Raw genomic sequence first — 7,586 nt, 5'->3', positions numbered from 1 at the left:
GCCCTTCCTTCCGCATAAAACTCACTTCCGGTCCGGCACCTTTAAAAGTTCCACTGTCTTCCTTTCGCTAATGCCCGTCTAGGAATTCAACTTCCTGGATGTTTCACACGGACCTCTTTCTTTGTAACACCAGCCTGCTCTTCCCACGCTATTGTTCGTGAGTTTCGATTTTACAGTTGCGCACACGGCTCAATCTTCACCACAGGAATGTTAAACAATAAGCGTTTTTACAGTTTTTAAAGGCTTCAATCAACTTTTTTCTCTCCGGAATCGGATTTCTGGGATTTACTATTCATTTTTCGCTCAACCGCTTAATTCAAATTGACTCCAAACTCAGTTCAGGTAAGCGGCACGTTTTTGTTATCTAGCACGTTCAAAACGGGTTTCGCATTGCTTCTTTTAACTCACAGTTGTTGTCCTTCTTCAAAGAGGTCTGCTGACGAAGAATTTATGCCGGTAATCCGGCTCGATCGGCCACTATAGAGTTGCTTGGCACTTGCCTTCTTCGTGGGAGGAGGTCAAAGCCCAATTCAGCTTCTTCCGAAGCTGGATTACGCCAACCTCACACTCCCTCTAGGGCGCTGCTGCCTGCTTGTCCCCCCCCTCGCTGGGGAGTGATGCGTTGGGCTGTGTATTGCCCAAACTGTCAAAAGTGGCCGTCGCTCGCTTCGCACGATCGCGAAACGCTTCAGTCCTCCATCTTAGCCAGACCGGAAGCCCCCTCTAAGTTGTCTTTTTGGTAAGAAACCTGCTTGATCTTGATGGATTATCTGCATCAGTGTTTTTTTCAATCTTATAGCTAAGATAGAAGCATAAATTGTACAATCCACATTTAGTAATTAAATTGGCCTATAGTTTTTAATTTCTTTTTTATCCGAGTTTTGTTTATGTATCAGCGTTATTAAGGCTTCATTCCAGGTTTCGGGTGTTATAGCATCAGTTCTTATATTCTGTATTATATATTTTAAGGGTAATACCAGCTGGTCTTCAAACACATGGTAAAATTCTGCTGATAGGCCGTCAGGGCCTGGTGTCTTTCCTTTTCTTTCTTTTTTTTTTTTTGCTTCTTTAATCGTTCTGTGATTTCACAGGTAGTTATTTGGTCATTTAAAATTTTTCTTTGTTCTTCGGTGTATTTGATTGAATTATACTTTCCCAAAAAGTCTAACATAGATTCTCCTTTTTGATATAACTTTCCATAGAATGTCTCTATTAGTTTTTTCAAGTCATTATGTATATTTTTTCCCTCTCCTTTGCTGTCTTTTAAAAATTTTTACAGTTCTCTTTTCTTTCTCTTTTTGTAGTTTATATGCTAGCCATCTAGTTGGCTTATTAGCATTTATAAAGAGTTTTGTTTTGCATAAATTTATCTTTTTTGCTATTTTTTTCGTTAACAATTAATTTGGTATTGTAAAAGCTTTAATTTCACCCTTAAATGTTCAGCTGAGGCATCTTGTTTCAAACTTTCTTTTTGTTTCTTAATTTTTTCCATAATTTGGAAAAAGTTTTCTGTTTTTTTTATCTGTGCTGCTTCTCTGATTATCCAGCCTCTAACATAGGCCTTAAACGCATCCCATACTATTCTGATAGAAAAAAATCATTTTTTGTTTGTTACAAAAATTTCATTCTTTAATAAAAATGTATTGAAAGTCCATCTATTCTTCTTTGGTATATCTTGTAGTATGAGCATGACAGGATTGTGGTCTACAAAAGTTGCTGGTAAAATTTCCGCTTCTATTAAATCATTTATGATTGTTGCAGAGATTCAGCACATATCTATCCTTGACCATGACTTGTGTCTTGCTGAATAGAAAGTATAGTCTTTTGGGGGGGGATTTCTAGTTTTCCAAGAGTCAATCAGGTTTTGCTCTTCTGCCAATTGTAAAAATGTGTTAGGAAGTTCATTACCCTGTTTCTCTGTTATTGTTTTCTATCTGAAAGCCTATCAAAAACAGCATTATAGTCTCAATCAGGCAGATTTCATCGTAGTTTTGTTTGCAAATAAGTTCCTGTAACAATCTGAAATATTTTTCTTGATGTTGATTAGGTGCGTATATATTTTTAATTAAAGTTATTTTACTTTGTCTTTGCACTTTAAGTATCAAAATGTTGCCATCTTCAGAACTATATATTAATTCTGGATGTAAATGTTCTTTAACATATGTCACTACACTGCTCTTTTTTACCAAGTTTTTTAATTTCCAGATATTTTTGATCCAAATATTTTATATGAGTCTCTTGTAAACATGTAACATCTAACTGCAAAGTCTTCAATTGTTGGAAAATCTGTCTTCTTTTTTGGCGTGCATTCAGTCCATTTCCATTTATTGAGACTATCTTTAGTTTTCCTCTATCCATCTTTGTTTAATGTTTTGTTATCATCTTTGTTCTTGAGTTTAAATCTTGTTACCACCTGGGATATTGTGATCATTCCAGTTTTTGTAGTTTTCCCAGTTGCTTCCTGTGTTCCTTGTTGATCCTCTTCAGATGACTTGGTATTTATCTTAGAAGACCCATTGGATTCAATTACACAATTATCAAGAACATTGCAGAAATATGGCCAGGTTGCTGGATTGAAGATCAACCAGACTAAAACAAAAACGTTAACTGAAGGACCAAGTCCAAAAATTACAAGAGAAATCAGGATTTGAGGCACACACAAAAAAAGTGAAATATTTAGGAATAAACATAACAAATAGATGTAGCTCTTTGGTGAAAGACAACTATATGGAATTTATGCTAGAAATCAAAAAAGATTTGGAAAAAATGAAAAACTTACAAATATCTTTGATGGGCAGAATAGCTACAATAAAGATGAATATTCTTTCAAGATTTATATTTTTATTTCAAACAATTCCAGTTCTTCAAAACTAACAATATTTTAAAGAACTTGATAAAGTGATGACACAATTTATTTGGCAAAATAAAAAACCAAGAATTAAAATGAAAGCCTTACAGGATGCTAAAGAAAGAGCTGGTTTTGCACTATCGGATTGGCTTCTATATTATAGAGCAGTGACACTGATATGGTTAAAAGAATGGATCACATTAGCAAATACCAGATTATTAACCTTAGAGGGACATGATTTATAATTGGGATGGCATGCATTTATATGGTATGGAAAGTCAGATGTACATAAATACTTTAAACAACATCTTATTAGAAAAGCTTTATTGATAGTATGGGAAAATGTTAAAAGATTATTTTATACCAAGACACCTAAATGGGTTTCACCACTTGAAGCTTTTACAAATCCCAGTTTGTGAAGATTTGTTAGATTACAAAAATGAATTAAAACCAACAGAAACACTTGATATAGGTTGGTGGGAAAAGGTACAAATAGAGTTGCCACTGACTTGTTAAAAATGAAGGGGAAGGGTCCTAACAGTAGCAAGCCAAGTACCAAGCTGGACTGGACCCCGGAGTGCCAGCAGATATTTGAAAGACTCAAGGTAGGTGACTGTTATTTCTGGCGGAAAATACCGTGGGGTGATTGGGTCCTGATCTTTAGTGCCTTTGCTTGAACACAGAACACAGTATATCTGCAATCTTCGTGCTTTCGCCTTCAGTCCTAACAAAGCTTATGTCCAGTATGGTATCTATCAATGTCTCAATAAACTAAACTTTCTTCAAAGAGAACTGATTTAACCAGGATTCTGACAGTGGGTCAGTCTGGTCCAGCAAATGCTTCTCACACAGTGACCAACCGGATGCCCTGGAGGACCAATAACAGGGTGCAGAAGCCAAGGCCTTCCTCTGATGTTGCCTCCTCACACAGGATTCAGAGACTAACTGCCTCTGTACATGGAGGCTGCTTTTACTCACCATGGCTAGTTGCTATTGATGAACTTCTCCTTGTCAATGAATCATCTCATCACCTTTTAAAAGACAGATGAGGGCTGCATGAAAGACAGAAACAAAGCAAAAGAGCAATGATGTTGTGTGGGAAAAGATGACTGTATTCAGTCATGATGCCCTTACACATTTCGCTTATGAGTCTTCAGGGGAATCTGTAAAAATGCAAAATAAATAAATAAAAATCAGAAAAAAATAATTTATCATTAAAAAAACAGAATTAAGAAACAAGTAAAAAGACAGTAATTACTAAGCATGTTAAAAGTGTGTGAATGTATCCAGAAGAACAAAAACCGTGTGCACCTTTTAGGTATTATACAGGTGTAGTAAAGGAACATATGGGTGGAAACAGACATATAAACAAACTCTTAGGTTATACAATTTTACAGGCTACATTTTTCTGACATAGAAGTTTTAGAGTGATCTATATCAATTTCGTTTTAAGATCTATGTTTCCATTCGTGTATTGCTTGTGTAATACTCCTTTAGAGCAGCTGTATAATATCTGAAGCAAACTTATGGATTTTGTGGTTCTGGGTATACTCATGCACTTTTCACATGCTGAGTAAATCTGTTTTGTTTTTTAATGGTAAATAATTTTTCCTAAGAGACCCCCCCAACTGAGTGGGCGTGAAACGTGTAGGGCCAGTGCAATGACCTACTCTGGCCTCCCCTCCCCATTGCTCTTTTGGGCCTTGTACAGGCTCAGGTATGAATCCAAGGCAAACCATTCAACATCACAGTAATCCAAGTCTATGCCCCAACCACTGATGCAGAGGAGGCTGAAATGGACCGGTTCTATGAAGACCTACAATGCCTCCTAGAACACCAAAAAAAGATGTCCTTATCATCATATGGGAATGGAATGCTAAAGTAGGAAGTCAAATGGTAACCAGAATAATGGACAGGTTTGCCTTGGAGAACAAAATGAAGCTGGGCAAAGGCTACCAGAGTTTTGTCAAGAGAACACGCTGGTCATAGCGAACACCCTCTTCCAACAACCTAAGAGGCGACTCTACACATGGACATCACCAGATGGGCAACACCGAAATCAGACTGATGTCAAACTCAGGTCCTTGTTTGCCATGGATTTCACATGCTCTGTTTTCACTGCCTTTGATGCTTTGTTCTTTCATTTTGGGGAATGGGGGGGGGCAGACTGTGTGAGTGTCTGCTTTGCCGTGCTAATTTACAACTGCTTTCCAAGTGGACTTCCCAACGCTGGGAAGAACGCACAATGACCTTGAATGCCAGTCTCTGCTAGCTGGCTTTTAGTAGATAATGTAACTGTAGGTTTGGGGGGGGGGAAGAGGGCTAATGGGGCACACTAAGGTTAGGTGGACTGAATGAATGGATGATCATGAGCTACTCATTGCAAAATTCAGACTTAAACTGAAGAAAATCGGGAAAACCATGAGGCCATTCAGGTTTGACCTAGATCACATCCCTGATGAATATACAGTAGAGGTGAAGAATAGATTCAAGGGTCTGGATTTGATAGATAGAGTGCCTGAAGAACTATGGACGGAGGTTCGTGACATTGTACAGGAGGCAGCAATCACCACCATCCCAAAGAAAAAGAAATGTAAGAAAGCAAAGTGGCTTTCTGATGAGGCTTTACAAATAGCAGAGGAAAGAAGGAAAGCGAAAGGCAAAGGCGAAAAGGAAAGATTTACCCAACTGAACGCAGATTTCCAGAGAACAGCAAGGAGAGATAAGGAGGCCTTCCTGAATGAACAGTGCAAAGTAATAGAAGAAAACAATAGAATGGGAAGGACTAGAGATCTCTTCAAGAAAATTGGAGAAATCAAGGGAGCGTTCCATGCAAAGCTGGCCATGATAAAGGACAAAAACGGTAGGGACCTAACAGAAGCAGAAGAGATTAGGAAAAGATGGCAAGAATACACAGAAGAACTATACAAGAAAGACCTCGATGTCCTTGACAACCACGACGGTATAATCACTGACCTCGAGCCAGACATCCTGGAATGTGAAGTTAAATGGGCCTTAGAAAGCATTGCTAACAACAAAGCTAGTGGAGGTGATGGTATTCCAGCTGAGCTATTCAAAGTCTTAGAAGAGGATGCTGTTAAAGTTCTGCACTCCATTTGCCAGCAAATTTGGAAAACGCAACAGTGGCCTCAGGATTGGAAAAGGTCAGTATACATTCCAATCCCAAAGAAGGGCAATGCCAAGGAATGTTCAAACTATCGCACAATTGCACTCATATCACATGCTAGCAAGGTCATGCTCAAGATCCTACAAGCTAGGCTTCAACAGTACGTGGATAGAGAACTGCCAGAAGTACAAGCTGGGTTTCGAAGAGGTAGAGGAACTAGAGATCAAATTGCCAACATTCGCTGGATTATGGAGAAAGCAAGAGAGTACCAGAAAAACATCTACTTCTGCTTCATTGACTATGCTAAAGCTTTTGACTGTGTGGATCACAACAAACTATGGCAGGTCCTTAAAGAGATGGGAGTACCAGACCACCTCACGTCTCCTGAGAGACCTGTATAAAGGTCAAGAAGCAACAGTTAGAACTGGATATGGAACAACGGATTGGTTTAGCATAAGAAAAGGAGTGCGACAAGGACATATATCGTCACCTTCCTTATTTAATTTATGTACAGAGTGCATCATGCGAAATGCCAGCCTGGATTAATCACAAAACGGAATTAAGATTGCCGGGAAAAACATCAACAACCTCAGATATGCAGATGATACCATTCTAATGGCAGAAAGTGAAGACTACCTAAAGAGTCTCTTGCTAAGGGGTGAAAGAGGAGAGCACAAAAGTTGGCTTGAAACTCAACATTAAAAAAAACTAAGATCATGGAATCTGGCCTCATCACTCCTTGGCAAATAGAAGAGGAAGACAGAATTCATGTTGTTGGGATCTAAGATCACTGCAGATGGTGACTGCAGCCAAGAAATTAAAAGATGCCTGCTCCTTTGGAAGAAAGCTATGGCAAACAGCATAATAAAAAGCAGAGACATCACCCTGCCAACAAAAGTCTGCATAGTCAAAGCAATGGTATTCCCAGTAGTAATGTATGGCTATGAGAGTTGGACCATAAGGAAGGTGGAGTGCTGAAGAATAGATGCTTTTGAACTATGGTGCTGGAGAAGACTCTTGAGAGTCCCTTGGACTGCAAGAAGATTAAATCAGTCAATCCTAAAAGAAATCAACCCTGACTGTTCCCTGGAAGGCCAGATACTGAAGCTGAAATACTTTGGCCACCAAAGGAGAAGGCAGCACTCACTGGAGAAGACTCTGATGCTGTGAAAGACTGAAGGAAAAAGAAGAAGGGGAGGGCAAAGGATGAGATGGTTAGACAGGGTTATTAGATGCAGCGAACATGAAATGGAGCAAACCCCGGAGGACACTGCAGGGCCTGGCATGATGTGGTCCATGGGGTCCGGAAGACTCGGACTTGACTGCGCGACTGACCACCACCAACGGCTCAGGGCCGTCACTACGTCCCCCGGCAGCGAGTTCCCCACTCGGCCCTTGAGAAGAGGAGCGTCTCCTTTCCTCTCGCCTGAATCTCAGTGCCTCTGGGCGGCGGCGGCGGCGGCATTCGAGGAGGAGGAGGAGAAAAGGCTCCTTTCTTTCCTCCACGCGCAACTGAGGAGCCCCTCTCCTGCCCGGCCGCCCCTTTTGCTCCACCGAGAAGCCTCCGGCTCTTTCATCGCTCCTCGCGGGAGCCGCGGCAGGCAGGCAGGC

This window comes from Gekko japonicus, unplaced genomic scaffold, assembly GCF_001447785.1.
Source record: "Gekko japonicus isolate JY-2015 unplaced genomic scaffold, Gekko_japonicus_V1.1 scaffold596, whole genome shotgun sequence".
Taxonomy (NCBI): Eukaryota; Metazoa; Chordata; class Lepidosauria; order Squamata; family Gekkonidae; genus Gekko; species Gekko japonicus.
This window is presented reverse-complemented; position numbering follows the sequence as displayed.